This window comes from Colobus angolensis, unplaced genomic scaffold (genome assembly GCF_000951035.1).
Source record: "Colobus angolensis palliatus isolate OR3802 unplaced genomic scaffold, Cang.pa_1.0 Scaffold65, whole genome shotgun sequence".
Taxonomy (NCBI): domain Eukaryota; kingdom Metazoa; phylum Chordata; class Mammalia; order Primates; family Cercopithecidae; genus Colobus; species Colobus angolensis.
Genome location: NW_012120154.1, coordinates 3,938,219 through 3,938,564, shown reverse-complemented (window position 1 = coordinate 3,938,564; position 346 = coordinate 3,938,219).

Sequence of the window (346 nt, the reverse complement as noted above, 5' to 3'; positions counted from 1 at the left end):
TTGGGCCACAGAGCAAGACTCTGTCTCAAAAAAAGAAAAGAAAAAAGAAAACATTAAAATCCACTCATACCCCACATTAAATATATATTTTTGAAGTATTTTTATACTTTTATTTGAAGGATTATTTGGCAACCGGGACCTAATTTAGGACGGACTAACCTCTAGGAATACTTGGACATGCTTTTGAAGTGAGAAGACCCAAGCTACAGAGTTGTTTTCAAGTATAATGACATTTTTCTGACTACCCAAGTTAATATGAAGTTTGAGCACAACAAACATTTATTAATTTCAGCTTTGCAGTTTTAGTATTTTGGAGCCAATACTTTTTTTTCTTCAGATCTCAAAT